The following is a 21,201-nucleotide window of genomic DNA, read 5'->3' as shown; positions in this document are numbered from 1 at the left end:
CTACTTTAAATGCTTTCCTACTCTTTTAATATTTCAGTTAAATCTTTTATTTTGAAGTACTTTCCATTGATATTAATCCTAGTCCCGATGAATGATTCTGGGACATGGTGCGTCTTGAATAATGTTCTTATAGGTTTCAGTTTGGAAAAGTGCGCTCTCCAGAAGCTACCGAAACCTCTAATGGTCACACAAAGCTTAATGCAATAGCAACGTTTGGGGTTGAAAAAGAATATAACTTGCTATGAATATGAACACTGTTCCAGGAGGCGTGTAAGGACTATTTTGGCTCAGATCACCAATTAACCTTACATTTCTGATCCATTAATATCGCTATTGAATGCTAAAGGTAGGTCCTGGCAATACTTCTTGAGATCTTCTTTAGAAAAATTAAAAAAAAATATATTTCCAGTACTAAACAAAAAGTAAAAAATACTGATTACGTGCAACTGATAAAATCTCTCTTCCAGGGACGTTGTAGCTACATGCAAATTACAATGGAAAACTTTATCAGCTTTAAAAGTTTCTTTTGCATTTATAAGACGATCAGCATGACACTCAAAACATACCTGTATTCAGTAAGCGGTGAGTCTGCTGGCTGAGCAAGTTGCCTCCTCTACACACAATAGCAGCCCTGACGCTAAGATAAATGAAAAGAAATTGCTTTTATTGGGCACTTTTCATATCCGATGAGCTTGACATCTCCCAAGGGCGATGGAGTTTTTTTGCGACACTGCTTTTCCCTTTTTTCTTCTTTCTGTACTCTGATGGAAAAAAAAAGAGAAATCATGTAAGGGAAAAATGTATTTTTTTCATGGAGAAAACGTGCACCAGGAATGTTTTGTTTTGAAGAAGTGATTTAACATGATACATGACCTAATTTACTAGAGTAAATGCTCACACTGCAAGGTCTGCTTTACTACAAGAGAGAAGTAGAGTGAAAGATGTCATAATTGCACTGCGTTGTTGAAGAAAGCATCTTTTTCTTTGAATTCTAAATCAATCAGAATTTCAAAGTGAAACACAAACCCTTTGTCTGTATTAAAGAGATGATATTTTAAAACTGATAAAAATGTAGAAAACACGTTTCTCACTTAGAAATTTAGGATGGGATTATTACTATTACTAGTAATTACTAGTTGCAGTGCTGAACTCACCATGGTGCAATTCAGTTACATGATTGGCCAGTGGTTTCATGGATAACGCGTCTGATTTTGCATCATGAGATTGGAGGTTCGACTTCTACCGGGTTCGTGTGTTTTTAAATCAGGCTACTCAGAAATAGAAGTCCATTATGTGAATGAACCGCACCTGAAAGCAAACGTTGGTCAGGTTTCCTTCTTTCCAGCATGAAATAGCAAATCGTTACAAAAAGCACCAGCTAATGTCCAATAGCATTAGTCATTTTAATTAACATGAATATACTGTAAGGTCTTGGTACATGGGATTGGATTTCATCCACAATTTAAAAAAGGGCAAATTATATTTATAGGCTTCAGACACATTTAAATACAAAAGTGACCTAAAACTCTGTAACTTTCAGGTTAGTTTGAACCTGTAATGAAAAAGGGGCCTGAAACTTCCATTCTGTGATGTAACTGTCTCTAAAGTCGGACGTGATGTTTCACGGATGTGCAGTGTGCCTTTTCTCTTGTCATGTTCAAAATGACTTGCTGTGTAATTTCCTGAATGCGTGTCCTGTACTGCTCTGTTATTTCATTTAGATTATCTATGTGGTGTACAGATAAAACCAAACGGCATGGTCTAATTCCTGGGTTCGGCACCAGCTGAACCTGAACATACATCATCCGATCTCAACATGATTTGAACACACAACCTTTTGATGTGGTATCAGATGCACTACCATCACACCACTCCCCATAAGTGCTTTTAATTCCCCCAAGGAGAAAAATATTTTTTTTCATTCTCTCCTGTGAGAAGCACCGCTCTTCCAACGAGGGTCTCTTCTTCCCAGACCACAGATTATTTTTCCTGTCTGGCTCTCACACAGAGGGCAGACACACTGTCTCCACTAATGTGTTTACTACATCTATAGATCTGACCCCCTTACAGCCCTGATATTCCTGGACAGGATCCCATATTGAGCAGTATTTCTCGCGTTCTGAACTTACAGTGTGTACACAATGTACTTTATACACAAAGTAAGTGTTTTCGTAACTCTTGGACGTTTTGTCAAAATGTTACTGGCATGCCAAAATCGCCCCCTCAACTGAACAGTCCCACCCCCCTCAGTTTTGGATAAATTGTCAATGGTCAGATAACTAGACTAACCCCGAATTCACAGTTACTACATCAGACTGTTTAATGTGCAGGAGGGCTATCTGTCCAGGAACAGCACGTTACATAGTGTCTATGTTTTGGGGTGTCAACATTATTATGACCTTATTTGCTCAGGTGGACCAATGCCTTGCAGTAGTTTATCCTTATACTTACAATCGTTATATAACTAGGACTGTAGTTATAGAAGTTTCTACTTTCTGTTGGTTTTACAATGATTTCTTAATGATTCAGAACCTCGTTACCGTTGATGTTGTTGCAAAAATGAACACATATGGTTGATGCTCCAGGCAAAAATAATCACGTGAGTTCTGATGAACGTGGAACTGTTCTTCATCACTAAATACCAGATTGCTTGTCGTTATCTTCTAACATGAAATACTAATCAGTGGCATGCTTGCGAGAATTCACTTGGATGGTTGCAATGGCTCCATTTAAACCGAAATATCACTACCCCCCTCAGGATTTCAGACCCCCTACAGATCATTCCCCTGGCGCCAGTCCTGGGTATAATGATGAACATAGCTGCCTTGCAAGCAGTGAATCTGGGTGTGATTCCCACCTGACCCATCAACAAACCTTTTCCAATGAATCTTTGATCAATTTAAAAAAGTCTTGAAGCTGGTAGGCTAGGGAAGAAGCACTGTTTGAGTGCACTGAGGAAAATGTGCTACTGTGCTGTGCTGCTCCAGTAGCGCAATTGGTCAGGTTGTGGTGCTTTTATAGTGGAGTTATACCGAGGTTGTGAGCTCAATCATCACGTGGAGTATGTTCTGTTTTCAGCTGCAGAAACGTGCTGTTGAATTTATGTCGGTTCTTGTGTTACTTTTTCCTCTCGATGGAGCTGTATTAATGCAGGCACACCTGCTTCCATGTCAAGTTATTTTATCGTTGCTTACAAACCAACACACTGCAGACACCTCTGATATTGTCACTGCTTGTGGGCCACGTGTTCCTGCTGTCAGCCTACCATGATCATACACCTATAGAAATATTACTGCTGTAGGACAGGAGCGAAGAAACAAAACGAAAGCACACCAAGTTTAAAAAGGTCAAAATGTGTCAAAGCCCTTCCTCGAGGAGAATGGGGTTCAAACCTACTTGTGCAGAGTATCATGTATTAAGAGGAGATTGCCTTAACCACTAGGCCACCTCCATACACACTTCAGCCCCCTCCGGACATGAGTTGCCTCTTTCCCCATACTCAAGGGTAATTTTCCTCTTCCACCTACAATTTCAACATTTACCTTGTGAGATGTCAAACCACAGAGCCTGTGCTGCGCTTCAGTGTTAGCTGTAGTGGACACCCCATTGAACATAAAAAGCATATTGAACTCCTTGGACATAAGCCATTTCTCGTCACTTGCTCAGCGAGCAGGCTCAGCGCACACTGAATGCAGGTGTCTCAGAGCAATTGAGATGTGTCCAAGTGGCTGTAAAAGGGATATCTGATGCCAGTGCCATGGCTTAGTTCTCCGACGGCAGGCATAGCGGCACGCCGGTTGGAGTATTCTCGGTCGCATTTAATGGCAACGTCATGGCAACGTCAGCTCAAACCACCAAATGGAGACAGGCGTGCCGACAAGCTGACCCTGCTGATGCAGAATTAACACTAGGATGTGAGAATGCTGTGGCTTAGTTGGTTAGAGTGCCTGCCTAGTAAACAGGAGATCCTGGGGTTGAGTCTCAGTGGTGCCTGTCTTGCCACACAGTTTATCATTATGGAAAGCAACATCCTTCTACATTAAATTTAATGGAAGTGTTCATTTAATTTTTGGAACAACTTGTTTTTAAAAAAATCCATACAAATTGCGAAAGATAAAATACTCATCTGTTTTGTCAGTGCAGAGGAATTACTGCAAGCTGGCAAGGAAACAAAAACGATTTTTTTGTCTTTAGCCAAAAACCTGTGAATGTAGAAAAAAGGTGATGTGTGCGTTAGTTTTTATGGCACAGTCAGTCCGCATATCCTTCAGTTAAACATAACGTTGGTAAATCAAAAGTCCCCAGAGACGCATTTCAAATTAATCGGACCTCAACACCGTCTCCCCTAAATGTGATGGGGTTTCTTTGGATGTCCTTAAGCATCCTGATAGTTGCAGAGATTTCAAACTTTTGGCTAAAGTCAAACTACAAGAAGTTAATAGTTGAGCGCCTAAGTCAATATCACTGGGAATGTGACTATGTAAACTTAAATAGTATTCAAAATATTGCAATTTTGTTGTAGTTTAAAAAGATATTTTAGCTGGGGATCCTCAAATGATGAGGGTAGAAAAGAGAACTATTCGACACCATCAGGAGTGCTTAACGTGTGATAAAAGTGTTTTTTAATCACAAAGTGAAAATAGTGAATTTGTCTTTCACTTAGATGTTCATCAAAAGCTCATTAAACAATGAAGGAGAGGCTCGTGTTCCAAATTCACTTCGTGTCTCATTATCTTGCTTAGATTTTTAAAATGTACACTGTTGACTATACACTCTTCCTAACACGATTAAAGAGCCAAGTTTAGTTCAGAGGTAAAGCATCTCATGCATCGTATGAAGCTCTGTTTTCTATCACCAGCGTCTCCACTCTGATTTCTTTTTAAGCGCGATATCTTTTCTGTGATTTCTTTCGTTTGATTGCCCTCATGTGTGAATTTCAGCACAACACATAAACTTGTTTGTCTGTTTTAAAGAGATGCAATTTTTAAAACAGACAAAATGAAAGACTTATTAACAAAATACACATAGAAAACGTGCACCTAATTGAGAAAATTTGGACTGGGGCGATGTATTATTGTAACAGCGCAAGCTCACAGTGGTGCACTTGAGGAATGCGGTACAAGGGCCAGTGGTGCACTGGATAACGCATCTGATTACGGATCAGGAGACTGTAGGATTGTAATGTTCTTAAACCCAGTACCATAACCGTAGTGTGTTCAGTCTTACACAACCTTTCTATCGACTGAATAAGCCTCCTGTTCCATCTCCATCTTCTTCCCACACATTCCGGCTATTTCAGCACCGTTATTGTTGGTCCACAGTCACAGATACGTAAGGGACACTATTCTGAAGAACCGTCTTAAATAAATAACGTTGCAAAAGGTAACAATAATGTTTTCTTAACGTAACCTTACATTTGGGCGTACAATACAATTTTCTGTACCCTCAAATAAAACAAAATCTTACTGCTTTCTCCTGAGAAACACAAGTGTAGTGTTAAATCACAATAAATAATACAACAAATATACTAAACTAACACCCAGATGTGACAACACACAGCTATGACAGAACACATTGAAGACTTAAAAGCCCTTTAAATTTTTATTTCCTTAATTTCCATTCTCTTCCCTCCCCAGGATAACTGAAAACTAACTATAATAAAGACTGTATATGCATTACTTGTAATACAGCTACTAATAAAAATATACATGGAACATATACATAATTATTAATAAATAACACTTTTATTAGTAAATACGTGTAATGATAACATTCATTGTGAATATTTGTGGTGTCTGGAAAGCAATTTTAGTTAAATATAATAATAATTTTATAGCAAGTGGTGCATAAGCTTGTTACTTAATGAGTACATTATTTCCATTACATTCAAGACAGTTCTAATGTGATCGATTGTTCTGCTTAGTCCGCTACTGACTAGCTTAAAACCTATGAAGAGGTGGTTTAAGCTAGACTCCTAATGCAGTAACATCTAACGGGCAGCAGCTGTTATTTTAGGTTTGTTGCAATTGAGAACAGGTTTAGTACAGAGCTGCTGACAAATTTCAGTGGAGTTTATTGTATAAGGGTTTATTGCAATTGACCCATTGTAGCTACCAATCAGCAGCAAGGAAAAACAAACTTCACTTGTGCCTTTTAAAAAAAGGGAAACAGAGTAGTAGTTTATGTGGTAATTTCAGGTACAATGTAAGAACTAAAGTTATCTACTCCCATAGTAATGCGTGGGGTCCTATAAATAGAAAAAAAACAATTTTAACCCGAAAACACAACAAACACAAAACAAGAAGTCTTCCAGGAACCTAGGTAAATCCCTGTAGTAGTCTAACAACTACAAAAAAACAAAACAAAACAAATGCAACAACTTCAAAAGAAAAAGAACATTAAAAACAAATCTGGGGAACAACAAAAACACAGAGTCTAATTCGAGAGCTTTTTCAAGTCTTCAGTGCTCCTCTCGTCTCAGTAGACCTCTCTCATATATTTGTGTACAGGTCAGCTGGAGGTACACAGCTGATGGTAATTTAAGTAGGGAGCTGCGTCAGAATGCATGGGCTTCAAAGGAAAAAGTCAAGGTTTATTCCATGCTGAAAAGAGAAGGAAACAATGTTTCAGCTGTGGAGCCTTATTTGATTGTGACTCGAAGTAAACCTTTACTTCTTCGTTTGATGTTAATTTATCTCCATCAGATACCTAATAATATCTAAACTTGACAGTTGCTTTCAGTAGCTAAAGACGCTGCTCCAGGTGAGGCTTGAACTCACAACCTCTGCATAACTTCGCTGTGCACTGCTGTATAAGTACCGCGCGCTGACCGATTGCGCCACTGGAGCTGTGCAGGGGATGTTCCTCATACAGACTGACGCTGCAGAAACACAGGGTGAAAACGGTTTCGGTTGTGGATCCATCTATACATGGGGAACACTGAAATAGCAAGGAGAATACAAGAAAAGAAACTGAAAGAATTGTGCTAACAGCAAAGGGGGACGGAGGGAGGTGGTCGGACAAGTAAATCAGCCTGGTAGATTGTTTGTAGCGACATTTTTGAGTCAATCGGCACACTGATTTCTCTTCATGTGCCTTGAACTGTGCAGTTTGTATTTTCATTGTAGATAGGTTTCTTCAGAAGTCCAGTAAATTGACAATAATGGAGAACTAGCTGACGCACCCCGTCGTGAAGACCCTCTGTAAGGTGATTACACGTTTCATTTTCAAGTCGCCTCCTTTACACTCAATTGCTTCCTCGACACTGAGAGAACATGAGAAATGGCTTCAATTTCAATGTGAAGCGCAGTTCAGGCTCGATGGCTTCACATCTCCAATCAATCAAATAAAATTGCAGTGAAGCGATCTAAATAAGACTCTGAAGTACTGGGAAAGATGATTATTTTGAGCGTGCCTCCCAGGGTCTGCTACGAGGCTGAAGTTGGCTTCTTATTCGCGTTTTTCGTTCCACCTTAAATGCTGCTGCTGTGATGTTATGTCGCCTTTCGCCTGTAGATGGCTCTCTTCGATCAGTACTAATCCGGCTGGAAAACTGTAGACATCTTCACTGAAAGGGAATATCCAAATAGCGACTGTCCAAACTATATTTTTGTATGGAATATATTTCAGAAAATCGCAAACCAATTTTAAAAACTCACCATAACACGGACTTACACTGGGAAAAAGTGATTGCACTTTCTGCTTATTTCTACGGCCTCCCCCCCCGATTATGAAAATGTCTCACAGTTCTGACACTGATGTGTGAAAGACAATGTAACAGACTATCAAAATCCTGAAGTACAAACAATTTTAATGCACCAGTTTTTTAAATATGACCCTCTGATCTTGGCATGTCAGAATACATCGGGAAAAAGTATGGCAGGAATTGCAATGTCACGCATTGTTGAGAATATCACTGACCTTGCCGATATTTGCAGGGGATACGAATGTTTTGCACATGTTGAACTACAACATGTAAAAATTGAGCTCCTTAGTCAATATCACTGGGAATGTCCAATAATGACATACATCAGTAGCCTCAAAGAAACTTAGACTCACACATGGAGTTTTATCTTTGTATGGAGATTGGGAGAATTAATTTATACTCTCGTTGCTCATTAGCTAAATTATTTTAAAAATATGACACAGATTTGTTTGAGAAACTTGTAATTGCCTTAAAGAGAGTCTTCTTGAAGATGTGCACCAGCTAGCTCTCCACTGTCAATTGACAGGACTTGAGAAGAAACTGTTCTCATACAACCAACATACAAATTACACATCTTAAGGAACATGAAGAGAAATCCATGTACTAAATAACATAAAACTGTCGCTGCAAATTATCACCAAGCTGTTTTATGTATCTGACCACCTCTTTCCTACTTTGCAGCGAGCACAATTCTTTCTGTTTCTTCATTGCTATTTTACTGTCTCTTTCCCCCATGCGGAGATGGATCCACAGCCGAAACTTTAGGTCGGTTCCTGTTACTCTGTCCGATTGAAAGAGCTGTATGAAAGGCACTCCCATCTCTGCAGGAAAGTTATTGCTGCTCTCAACACAATATACTGCAGCCAAATGTGATAGCGATACTGTCACTGCCTGTGGGCCACGTGTTCCTGCTGTCAGCCTATTATGTCATGTTCATCCACACCCAGAAACATTACTGCTGTAGCACAAGAGTTATAGGTGCAGTTGATAGAGCAAGAATCTCTTAATCTCAGAACTGTGGGTTCAGTCCCCACATTGGGTTCCTCTGTGTCAGTTTGATCCCCCAAATCCTCCTAGCATGACCTGATGGTGTAACAGTGATACCCAGTACCCAGCGTAATTCAGCTTTCTTTCCACTTGATTCAGATTTTGATCTGAAATCATCGGCCGAACAAAAGTTTGTCTAAATCGAGGGAGATCTGCTCTCAATCAAGTATTAAACACTTCAGCATTTACTGTTTGAATACCGCACTTTGTCAAAACACTGCCGCTTCTTAAGCTAATAAGTAACGGTTTTTGAGCATGCATTGTATTATTAATGCTTATATTAAAAAAGCATAAATTCACATAATGGAATTTTGACGGAACAAAGTAGTCCAGCCCCTTTACAACATTACATACCCACTGATTAAAGCTTAAAACTACAGTAGCAGGAGTAATAATAATGGCAAGAACATGTTTGGAGTTCGGCATTTCATTTATTCTGCGGAAACATCGTATCGGAATGAACTGCCTGAGATAAAAGAGTAATTGCAGCTTCAGATCATATTTTCCAGAGCATTGCATTGTTCTGTTCATGCTGACTACACGCTTTAAATTTGTAATTTACTGCAAGCGTTGCTTTTCCAGATTTTTCTGAAATTCCTCGCATTTGACTTGACTTGAACTTTATTGCCATATGTAACCGGTGCTGGTACAATGGAATTCTTACTTACAGAAAGTCTCTCGATTGTAAAACAAGTGTAAAAAAAACAAAACAAAGTGCAAACAGTGCATCAAGACAATGTACAAACAAACAATAGACAATGTGCAAGTAAACATGCAGACAGTTTGAATATAAACAATACAGACGTGTAAACAATGACTGGAGATGTACAATAAATAAATTAAAATGAGGTAGATGGTGATGGTGTAGGTGTGGTCCGAGGGGGATGGCTAAATGTGTTCGCCAGTCTCACTGCTTGTGGATAAAAGCTATTGAAGAATCTAGTGGTAAGTGTCCGTATGCTCTTATATCTCTTGCCTGAGGGCAGTGGGGTGAAGAGCTCATGCCCGGGGTGGTGACTGTCCTCTGTGATGGCCAGAATTCTACCACGGCAACGGTCCTCATAGAGCTGTTTAATCTTGGTGAGACCGCAGCCGATGATCTTCTGGGCCATATTTACCATTCTCTGCAGTGCCTTTCTTTCTCGCGAAGAGGTGTTGCCATACCACACGGTGATCCCATTGGTGAGGACGCTCTCGATAGTGCAGCGGTAGAAGTTCACCAACACATGTATTGGCATCCCCCATCGCTTGAGGCACCTCAAGAAATAAAGGAGCTGCTGAGCCTTCTTCATGATAGAGTCAGTGTTCACAGTCCAGGTTAGATCTTTAGAGATGTGAATTCCCAAAAACCTAAAGCTGGTGACTGTTTCCACTTCCGTTCCATCAAAACTGAGTGGGCTGTGAGTGTGTGGCCTGTGTCTCCGAAAGTCCACTATTAGCTCTTTCGTTTTCTTTATGTTCAAGTCCAGGTTATTGCTATGACACCACCGAAGCAGCTGTACAACTTCATCCCTGTAAGTGGACTCGTCATCATCACTGATCAGTCCTATTATAGTGGTGTCATCGGCAAACTTAATGATGTGGTTGTTGCTGTGTCTTGCTGTGCAGTCGTGAGTAAATAGGGAGTACAACCTTGGACTCAGACAGCAGCCTTGTGGGGTTCCAGTGCTCAGGGTGAGTGGTGTTGATGTTTTATTGCCTATCCGCACCACCTGTGGTCTCTCGATAAGAAAGTCCAGCAGCCAGTTGCAGACAGAGTTGCACAGACCTAATCCCCTGAGCTTTGTCACCAGTTGACTGGGTATGATGGAATTGAATGCTGCACTGTAGTCCAAAAACAGCATTCTCACATACGAGTTCTTAGTGTCCAGGTGTTCCAAGGCTGTATGCAGAGCCAGGGAGACAGCATCATCCACTGATCTGTTGCTCTGGTAGGCGAACTGCAGGGGGTCCAGGGACTCTGTGATGGAGGAGTTGATGTGTGACAACACCAGCTTCTCCAGGCATTTTATCACCACAGATGTTAATGCTACTGGGCGGTAATTATTCAGGCATGCCACTTTAGTCTTTTTGGGGGTTGGAACAATAGTGTTTTTTTTAAAGCAGAGCCAGCACTAAAATATTTCATTCCCGTCGCTGAATACATCGTGGAAACGGTATTTGCAACGGAATGCTGTCACACATGAAACCTTTTTGTTTTTCGGTTCTGAAGTTTGAAAATGAAAATAAAACGGGGGTCACCTCATAGGCTTGAAAGAAGTCCAAGCAGCATAAAAACCCACAAATTCTCACAAATTGTGTTGCATTGTGCTGCACCTTTCTTCTGCTGCTTTTTAAAATCAGCCTTAAACATTTGAATGCATACCTTACTGCTGCTAATCACATTCACGTGTTTACGAAGCTTTTTTCTGTCCGTTATGTTTTTGCTAAGCAGTTTCTCCATTTTCCTCGTACTGTGATTGTGAGTGAGCACAACAACACTGAAACAGTGTAAAGACAGATAAAAAAGTCAGGGTAAAACGCCTGACTGTCGGGAGTGGGATTTGAACCCGTGCCTCTATTTGGAGAGCGAAACACAAAGCTTAAAAGACATGAAGCTGTGAATTTGCTGTTTTAAACTGCTTGGCTATCCTGAAAAATGTGTGCTGATTGTACCAGTCGCATCCGATTTTCCGTTACTTTAGAACGATTGATATGACTGGACGAACACAATTTATGGCGTTTAGCATGACATGGAAAACAGTACCGGAGCATTCGGGTCCGGACTACCAGACTCAGAAACAGTTTTTACCCCCACACTATCAAACTATTAAACTCACAGCCTCTCTCACTCTCTCCTCACCTCTCACCTACGATCTGAAACTCACAGTGCCTTTTCTTACCAAAAACCCAAACACACATTGAAAATCTACCTCTACCATACATGTCAAAAGCTCACTCCCCATCATTTCTATCCCTTTATTTCATTCTTTTGATGCATGTTTTTGCACATAACCTGTTACCTTTTTGTTGTTTTGCACACTGCCTGTTGTTGTTTTTTGCACATCGGCTGTTGTCTCTTTCTTTTGTTATACAATTGTATTGTTGTTGTGTTTTTTTCTTTGTACTACTTATGTCCGAGAGCTAGCTAAATACCATTTCGTTATTCCATATACCTGCGTATGAGTATAATGACAATAAACTTGAACTTTTAACTTGAATTTGAACTTGAACTTGACATAGTCTTGCAGGCAGTATATTATTTTATCGTTTACTCGTATAAAAAAACATGGTCTTCTCGTTCCTAAGTCAGATTTTTAGTGCTTTCGAACGTTACTTCCAACCTGGACTGACAGCTCACCAGATCTGTTTGTGATCAGACCATGGAGTCAGGGGCTGTACCAAGCGCACGTTCCTTCCCAATGCTGAGGCGATCATTCAGAAGATGGGTGTGAAGAGAGATAAGCTTTGTCGACTAAAAAACAAGGCAGGATATGCACGAATACTAATCACTGGCGACAGTTATGCTCTCTTACTATTGAGATCCCTACATTGCAAGTTTTTTTAAGACTTTGAAACTAAAGGAAAGCGGTGACAGATGAAACAGGCACAGGTGGGGCTTGAACCCACGCTCTTCAGTTTACGAGGCCAACGCCTTACCACTTGGCCAACGCGCCTTTGAGTAAGCATGGGAAGAAGGTTGTTCAAATTATTTTTTTCTGAATCTGGTTTACATCGCCTGGATGCAGCAACAACAATAAAAGGTATACTTGTCCTTAAACTCGGACGTGATGTTCTGCAGACATGTGCACAATGTCCTGTTTTCTTGCAGTGTAGACATTTTGCTGTTCACGCTCCGCATTCATCTGCTTTGTGCGTTGTTAGTCCGCACCTGTAACATGTAATGTCAGCCGTCCCCTGTTCTTCTATTTCTCTAGCATGACTGTGTCCTGCTGCTCGGCTTTTGTTTGTAAAGTTTGAGCGAGCGCCCCGTTCAGTGTCACTTTGTCACTGTGGTCAGAAAGCATTCTTGATTCTGCTTGAGCTGCTTCATGAATTCTAGCGACTGTAAGAGCTCTTTTTAAAGTCAGCCCTTCCTCCTGCAGCAATTTATAGTCTCTTATGTGCACATTTTTCCACAAGTTGATCTCTTAACATGTCAGTTTCCAATACTCCAAAGTCACAAGATTTAGCCAATTCTCTTAGTGCAGTCACAAAAGCATCAACAGATTCGTCCTGAGACTAAGTTCTCTGCCTAAATTTATGCCGTTCCAAAACCACATTTCTCCGCGGTGTAAAGTAAGCGTCTAAGGCAGCTACAGTCTGTTCATATGTACCTTTTTCTCCAGGGAGATTGGCGAAAATCCGCTGCACGGGAGCCCCGATACAGTGCAGTAATGTAGCACGTCTCACAGCATCCTGAGCTTCTGTAGATCCACCGGCTATTTCAAAAAAATCTGTACGACTCCATCCATATCTTGTATTCCGTATACAAATCCGGAGCTACGAGGTTCAGTAGAAGCGGTGAAAAAAGCCGGGCATAAGCAAAGCTTCTCGGCGCGGCTGCCATATCTTCCAATGGGCAAGCTAAACGAACAGTCAGAAAATTCAAAAGTTCGTTTCTACCAGCAAGAGAACTAAAATCTGCAGTGTTCTGCTCGCTTTGAGTCCGTCAAGCACTCATCTCTCGTCGCCATAAATGTTGTGTATCTTAATAAAGAGACGTTTTAATATTATTTTAACTATTTTGTTAACTACACAGATCATGCCCTTACACCTTATATTCCTGCTTTCTACTCTCGTTCTGTTGTCTCGCGATGTCTACTCACTAAACTACATTTAGCATGACTTCTTGTTGCAGTTGAGCTCAAAGCTGGAGATGATCTCCATATTCTACCGCACTAACTAGTCCGAAACGTAGTACACAGTACACACTTTTTATGTGAAGTCAGGTTGTTAAAAAATTAAACCAGCGCCCTGTCACAGAAACGTACCCCAGTCTCCCGCGCAACAAGCGGGGGTACTCAGCACTATACTGTACTAACGAGGAGCGCTTGTCTGCAGCTGAGCGTCAGCTCTGTTTACTGTCGGCAGTCATTTCCTCATTTCCAAAGACTTTTTCACCTGCTCTCAACTTTTAAAGACGGTCATAAACGCTCAAGAAGTAATTAATGTCAGTTGGAAGTCTGTTTCTGTTGTCTCAGCTCTTGATAAAGACAAGCCGTGCGTGGGAGACTCCCTCCCTGAAGACGTTTGCCGTCACCCTGCGAGGGAGAAGAGCCATCAATCACCAAAGCAACCACTGAGACAGTTAACATTAAACACGTGAAATGCGAGATGTTGTGATTTTTTCCCCCGCTTAAGGCTTCTATCGATCCTACTCTAACGAGAAAGACCTCTTTATTAGAAGTGAGATTTTAGCAAACGTCTCCAGGGGTAACTGCGACCTGAACGCAACGGCATCTTGCCTGTGGTACTTATAATGAAGTATATATTTTATTTCTTTCTACTCGTTGATAAGAAAAAAAGTGAAATCATGTAATTAGGGATATGTCTTTTTTTCATGGGGAAAACTAGCCCGAGCAAAAGTTTAGAGCAGCGCTCAATAAAAATGATCAGAACCCGAAAGCGCTTTTTATGCGGATCAGTATATTCCGATACCACTGGTTCTGCAGAAGAAATAAGAAAAGCCGAACTCAAAGCAGAAACGTGTTGCCATTACGGGTACTCTGTCTGCAGCTGCTTTAAGATCTACTCACACCACGATGCCATTAAGGCTACCTAGTTAAAAAAAACATCGTCACCTTTTTGAACGTGATTATTAGACACCCGTTAAATCTCAACCGAGGTTTCTTGAGAGATCGTTCAGCGAGCGAGTAATAAAAAACTACTTCGCTTCCAACCTCTGCTGTCACTGTAAACTCGGACGTGATGTTCTGCAGATGTGCAGTGTGCCTTTCCTCTTGTCGTATTCAAGAGTACTCACTGTGTGAGCCTCTCACTGCGTGTCCTGTACTCTACTGTGATTTAATTTAGATAATGACGTGGAGTACAGTGACAAGATCTTCTTGAACATTTTCGGTTTGTGAAATGAAACACTAAATACACTACTGTAAATACAAGTAATGGACATTTAAAATAACCACAGTACAGCTAGAAGAGTGAAAGATAAAAGACTATTTAGAATGACATTCACAATAGACTTAAGAATAGCACATCCGCCCGAACAGGGACTTGAACCCTGGGCCCTCAGATTAAAAGTCTGATGCTCTACCGACTGAGCTATCCGGGCTCTGAAAGAAAGTCACCACTGTCGGGATCCTCGCAAGTCACGTGTACCATTCCCAGTAGAATGAGTGAGAAATACAGCATGACATGGGTAGTTAAGGGGCTCCCACAGTCCATCTTTCCTCACATTACTGATTTTTTTCAATAGCATTTTGACCTTTTTTCACATTCAGATTTTTTTCACATTTAATAAAATCTTTTAATCAACAACATTAAAAAGAAAACAAATGGAACATTTTTTGGAACAATAATTAAAAAAAAAACTTTCAATGCCTTGGTTGTATACTTGTGCACACCCTTTATAAAGGGAGTTGCAACAGTGCTGAAATTTAAAGAGCATTTCTGTAGAGAAAACAGCCTTGATGTTAAGCTTAGGGAGCCTGTCTTTTAGAAATTCTATTTCTTAACACCTTGCACAGCCTCCCGCCAGACTAACAAATATTTTTTTGGAGAAATTGACTCACACACCGGAAGACACTAACGTTTATTTACGTTAGAGCATGTGAATAACAGTTTAACCGAAAAAGGTTGTAATTGTGATTTTGTTAAAATTCAATAAATCGTCTATCAACAGTTAGAATTCATTTAGAAATTGTTTTATTTAATAAACTATAAGACAATTAAGAGAGTTTATAGGTCATATCCGTCGCTTATGTTCTTTTAACTCTAGCGTTCAGGATCCAAACCCAGGTGCGGACGATTGTGTTTCTTGAATCTCTTGTAATCATCAAAAGTCGATGTGTAGTCCTTCAGTACTTTCTCGAGTTGTGCCATGGATATTTTATACGATCAATACTTGTCATGCTCTTTTGCATTTTCCTTAACAAACGGAAAAAGTTCAAGGTGTGTTTATGGCTGTGCTTCACATCTACACGAGAGCAGTACAGGACACGGAGTGAGGAGTTCGTGAAGCTTTCAGTTTAGTGCTGAGTTCAGAAGGAGGATTCGCTCGCTGAATGATCAATCAAGAAATCCCGGGTGAGATTCAACAGGTGTTTTCTGCAACAGCCACGACAAGTGTGAAGCAATCTCTGGATTTCCTGACTTTGAACTAAATTATTAGTTCAAATAATTTAGGATTTAACAGAACTAAAAGAGGTACATTTAAAATAGCAGCGCAACCCTGCAGCACGTCGAGTTTAATTGTGTAAACTGCATTTAATTGTGTAAACCTGGCTCTCTCTGAACACGAGCAAAGAGTTCTCACTCAACAGAAGATTGCGATGCGAGTACTCTAATATAAAAGCACCTGGAGATACCAGGGATTGAACCCGAGACCTCATACATGCAAAGCATGCGCTCTAACACTGAGCTACATCCCCGATGATAAAGTTTATGGAACAGACTTAGAGATGTGCAAATGCTCACTGATCACACCACTCACGAAGAATGCCTGCAGTTTCCCACTTTCGCGTTTCTTCTACTACAGAGTAAATTCATAGGAATGAAGAAATAAGGAAGGAAAAATAATCGCATCGAAGCTTCAAGAGACTGGGCACAAATTAATCTGTTATTTTTGTATCCAGTTACATGGGCGACGGTGGTTGATTCCCAGACGGGGGAGTGCTTTTTTTCTACCTCCTTACTCGACTGTCTTTCAATTCTATTTTATTTGAAAGCTTTTTGCATCTTTTAAGTGCTCTTGATTAAACTATCCATAGAAAAACAGCAGTACTGATGATTTAACGCAAAAGGGTGAAACAACGCCCCAACCACAGGAATGGTAACAGGAAGGATCGTGTTCTTATTTAATATGTCCTTTTGAGATGTCTTGTCAATGCTCACAGGCGGTAGAGCTGAATAATTTACTTTTAGTGGTGTTTTTAAACAAAGATGGAACACGTTCTTTCTATACCAGGAGAAAAGGAGCAGACTTTACCTTTAAGTGGCAAAAATGACACCTTATCAAAGCTAATATTAATTAAAATGATATCACAACAAAGGATTTGAGCCTTGAGCTTTCATTGGACGTCTGTGTCTCCATAACTTTGTAGGTGAGAGAGAGGATTGTGATAATTTGTAAGGTCTTCTCGGAAGTGCGTTGGTGGTACAGGCGCCTTCCAAATAATTGAGTCAGGTTTGAATCCCAGCCAGTGCAAACCCGAATCTTTTCAAGATAATCTGTGGTCCGCTAACACATCTTTTGAAACACTACAACAGGTAACACCCCGTGTGAAACATCGTGAGCATCTGTTAAACCTCTCTACCTACCCGTTCCTCACAGAGACATGACGAGGGTCTAAAGGGACATTTTGAGCCATAGAAACATTTTATCATTCAGTAATTTCCTGTGCGGTCAGGCCAGTTCCACTTTAACTGCGCCCGACAACGGAGGTCGTTTTGAAAACAACGAGAGTAAAGGGACACTGCACGTCTGCAGAACATCACGTCCGAGTTTAAGGACAGCAAGAGATTGGAAGCTAGGGAGTTTCGGGTCTGTGTTTTTATTATAGGTTCAAGAAAATCTGAATACCTTCTCAAGAAGTATTTCAGAATCCCAGTCAAATCCAGTACAAATGCCGCATAGATCTGCATTGTACAATTAGTATACTGTTTGTCCATTGAATCAAACATGCCTTATGAAGCATTTCTAAAACAGGAGAGATTGTTAGGGAATGCGTCTTCCTGTAAAAATAAAATGACTTCAAGGGCACTATAAGCAGAGGTGCTCTACAGGAAAAACTATTGCCAGAGATGCCAAAGAGGTCGAGATTTCACCACATGAGCGAAAGCATCTCAGAAAATGAAGTTGCGGTCGTTTCCACGCGTTATAAAACCACTAGGTCAAACAACAAGAGCTGAAGAGCCGCTGTTGAGAGTAACACGGCCGAGCGCTCTAAGGAGCTGGCTTAAACCTCCAGTCTCTTCAGGAGCATCTGTTGGAGTTGCACTGCTACAGCGCATCTCCTTGTTAAGTATCCCTTTTATTGTTGTTGCTGCCTCCAGGCGATGTAAACCAGGTTCAGAAAAAAATAATTTGAACAACATTATTCTCCTCTTTATTTGAAGGCGTGGTGGCCAAGTGGTAAGGCGTCGGTCTCGTAAACCGAAGATCGTGGGTTCAATCCCCACCCGTACCTGTTTCGTTTGTCTCCGCTTACCTTTAGTTTCAAAGTCTTCAAAAAAAATGTAGGAGTCTCAATAGTAAGAGAGCATAACTGTCGCCAGTGATTAGTGTTCATGCTTATCCTGCCTTGTTTTTTAGTCGACAAAGCTTGTCTCTCTTCACACCCATCTTCCAAATGATCGCCTCAGCATTGGGAAGGAACCTACGCTTGGTACAGCCCCCCACTCCATGGTCTGATCACAAACAAATCTGGTGAGCTGTCAGTCCAGGTTGGAAGTAACGTTCGAAAGCACTAAAAATCTGACTTAGGAACGAGAAGACCATGTTTTTTTATACGAGTAAACGATAAAATAATATACTGCCTGCAAGACTATGTCAAGTTCAAGTTCAAATTCAAGTTAAAAGTTCAAGTTCAAGTTTATTGTCATTATACTCATACGCAGGTATATGGAATAACGAAATGGTATTTAGCTAGCTCTCGGACATAAGTAGTACAAAGAAAAAAACACAACAACAATACAATTGTATAACAAAAGAAAGAGACAACAGCCGATGTGCAAAAAACAACAACAGGCAGTGTGCAAAACAACAAAAAGGTAACAGGTTATGTGCAAAAATATGCATCAAAAGAATGAAATAAAGGGATAGAAATGATGGGGAGTGAGCTTTTGACATGTATGGTAGAGGTAGATTTTCAATGTGTGTTTGGGTTTTTGGTAAGAAAGAAGGCACCGTGAGGTTCAGATCATAGGTGAGAGGTGAGGAGAGAGTGAGAGAGGCTGGGAGTTTAATAGTTTGATAGTGCGGGGGTAAAAACTGTTTCTGAGTCTGGTAGTCCGGACCCGAATGCTCCGGTACCGTTTTCCATGTCATGCTAAACGCCACAAATTGTGTATGTCCAGTCGTATCAATCGTCCTAAAGTTACAGAAAATCGGATGCAACTGGTGCAATGATTGCACACATATCTTTAGAACAGTCGAGCGGTTTAAAACAGCAAATTCACAGCTTTGTGTCTTTTAAGCTTTGTGTTTCGCTCTCCAAATAGAGGCACGGGTTTAAGTCCCACTTCTGACAGTCAGGCGTTTTACCCTGTCTTTTTTACCTGCCTTTACACTGTTTCGGTCTTGTTGTGCTCACTGAGAATCACAGTACGAGGAAAACGGAGAAACTGCTTAGCAAAAACATAACGGACAGAAAAAAGCTTCGTAAACACGTGAATGTGATTAGCAGCAGTAAGGTATGCATTCAAATGTTTAAGGCAGATTTCTAAAAGCAGCAGAAGAAAGGTGCAGCCTTTGTGAGAATTCGTGGGTTTTTATGCTGCTTGGACTTCTTTCAAGCCTATGAGGTGACCCCCGTTTTATTTTCATTTTCAAACTTCAGAACCGAATAACGAAAAGGTTTCATGTGTGACAGCATTCCGTTGCAAATACCGTTTCCACGATGTATTCAGCGACGGGAATGAAATGTTTTAGTGCTGGCTCAAATGCGAGGAATTTCAGAAAAACCTGGAAAAGCAACGCTTGCAGTAAATGACATATCGAAAGCGTGTAGTCAGCATGAGCAGAACAACGCAATGCTCTGTAAAAACGATCTGAAGCCGCAATTACTCTTTTATCTCAGGCAGTTCATTCCGATACGATGTTTCCGCAGACTAAATGAAATGCCGAACTCCAAGCATGTTGTTGCCATTATTGTACTCCTGCTGAAAGAAGAAAGAAAGAAAGGTGTCGTAAATGAACTTTGTCGCCCGTGGGAGATGTCAAGCGCATTGGACATGAAAAGTGCCGGATAAAACCCATTTCTATACGTTTCTCTTAGTGTCGGGGCTCCTATTGAATCTAAAGGAGGCAACGTGCTCAGCCAGCCGACTCAGCGCTTACTGAACGCAGGTGTCTCAGAGCGGTGTGTCCAAGTCGCAGTAAAAGAGGGGGATTCTGCCGGCGCCGTGGCTTAGTTGGTTAAAGCGCCTGTCTAGTAAACAGGAGATTCTGGGTTCAAATCCTAGCGGTGCCTTTCTTCCTGTCTTCTCGCACCGTTTATTGTTATAGAGAACATGCTTCTGCATTACCTCAGTCAATATCACCGGGAATGTGAATAGAAATGTAAACATCAATATTTCTGCTCTCTCCTGAGAAACACAAGTATAGAGTCAAAACACAATAAATAATGCTAAAAAATTATTCAGTTAACACCCAGATGTGACAAAACACATTTAAGACTTACACCCCCTTTAAATATGTATTTCCTTAATATCAGTTCTCTTCCCTCCCCAGGACACCTGCAAATTCACTAGAGCATATTAAAAGCTGTGTGTAAGTCTTACATGTGTTCTGTCACATCTGGGTGTTAAATTAATAGATGTGTTGTGTTATTTAATATGATTTGACTCCATGCTTGTGTTTCTCGGGAGACAGCAGAAATATTGGGGATTTGCGGCTACAGAAAATAATGTGAACTTTACAGGCAAAAGTAAGGTTAAGTTAAAGAAACAAAAACGTATTGTCACCTTTTTCAACGTGATTTTTTAAGACATTTGTTCGGAATAGTATATCTTCTCGTGTCTGTGGCTGTTATCCTACAATAACGGTGGTGAAATAGCAGGAATGTGCGGAAAGAATCGGAGATTGAACAGAAGACTCATCCAGTCGATAGTAAGGTTGTGTAGGACCGCACACCCTACGATGTCAGTGTTGAGTAGTGAGGTTTAAAAGCTTCTTCACGAACCAGGAAGGAGTACAAACCTAAAGTCTTCTGATCCGTAATCAGACACGTTATCCATTGCGCCATTGGCGTTTGTATTGCATTCAAAGCCGCTACTATTCATGTGTCTTGTATGTGTGTCTAGTTACTACGTCTTTCATTATGCCTGGTTTAAAATAATGTATCTTTAAAACAGACAAAGGGTTTATGAGTCTCCCTGAAATTCACACACGAAGAATAAAAAATATCGCGTTTAAAAAGAATACAGAGATGCCGGCGATAGAAAACGGAGCGTCTTAAGTGCGCGCTATCACTGAACTAAACTCCCGATCGATAAGTTTGTCGGCGGCTTTTTAATTGTGTTAGGAAGAGCAAACAGTCCACAGTGTACATTTTAAAGGTCTGAGCAAA

At 40.6% G+C, this 21,201-nt stretch overlaps 4 non-coding genes and 1 pseudogene across 4 annotated transcripts; 3 read left to right on the top strand and 2 right to left on the bottom strand.

Moving 5' to 3' along the window:
- The window catches only part of LOC138242338 (zinc finger protein 850-like), a 1,462,105-nt pseudogene that overhangs the window by 66,369 nt on the left and 1,374,535 nt on the right, over positions 1–21,201 (top strand).
- trnai-uau (transfer RNA isoleucine (anticodon UAU)) lies at positions 6,755–6,848 on the bottom strand. The gene is made up of 2 exons: positions 6,811–6,848; positions 6,755–6,790 (listed from the first exon to the last, which is right to left on the bottom strand). It is a non-coding gene; the product is annotated as a tRNA-Ile (tRNA).
- On the bottom strand, positions 14,951–15,023 carry trnak-uuu (transfer RNA lysine (anticodon UUU)). Its single transcript has one exon. It is a non-coding gene; the product is annotated as a tRNA-Lys (tRNA).
- trnat-cgu (transfer RNA threonine (anticodon CGU)) lies at positions 18,028–18,099 on the top strand. Its single transcript has one exon. It is a non-coding gene; the product is annotated as a tRNA-Thr (tRNA).
- On the top strand, positions 20,030–20,103 carry trnat-agu (transfer RNA threonine (anticodon AGU)). Its single transcript has one exon. It is a non-coding gene; the product is annotated as a tRNA-Thr (tRNA).

Source organism: Lepisosteus oculatus, chromosome 14 (genome assembly GCF_040954835.1).
Source record: "Lepisosteus oculatus isolate fLepOcu1 chromosome 14, fLepOcu1.hap2, whole genome shotgun sequence".
NCBI classification, from domain to species: domain Eukaryota; kingdom Metazoa; phylum Chordata; class Actinopteri; order Semionotiformes; family Lepisosteidae; genus Lepisosteus; species Lepisosteus oculatus.
Note: the sequence above shows the minus strand (reverse complement) of the source record. Positions and strands in the feature narration are given on the sequence as shown.